A 268-nucleotide genomic window follows, 5' to 3' on the forward strand; every position below is an offset into this window, starting at 1 on the left:
CAGCCACTGAAGCAAGTTCTGCCATCAAGAAGCTACTTGTGAAAAAAATACACATTTGCTGTCTTTTTTTTTCCTTTTTTTTTTTTTTTTTTTTGCTGATGATCTTAATTTCGCTGAATGTGTAAGATTTGCTTTAGCAAAACAAATATCACTCTTGGGTTTTTGCCACGCCATGAATTTTTAATGCTTTATTAGAACGCTGGAGGGTTTCAGCCCAGTCTGTGACGGCTTAATTGAGTGAAATCCCGCTCCCGTTACCTGCCGGCGC

Source organism: Empidonax traillii, unplaced genomic scaffold, assembly GCF_003031625.1.
Source record: "Empidonax traillii isolate 1590-97213 ecotype Southwest subspecies unplaced genomic scaffold, ASM303162v1 scaffold1178:size161317, whole genome shotgun sequence".
Classification (NCBI taxonomy): domain Eukaryota; kingdom Metazoa; phylum Chordata; class Aves; order Passeriformes; family Tyrannidae; genus Empidonax; species Empidonax traillii.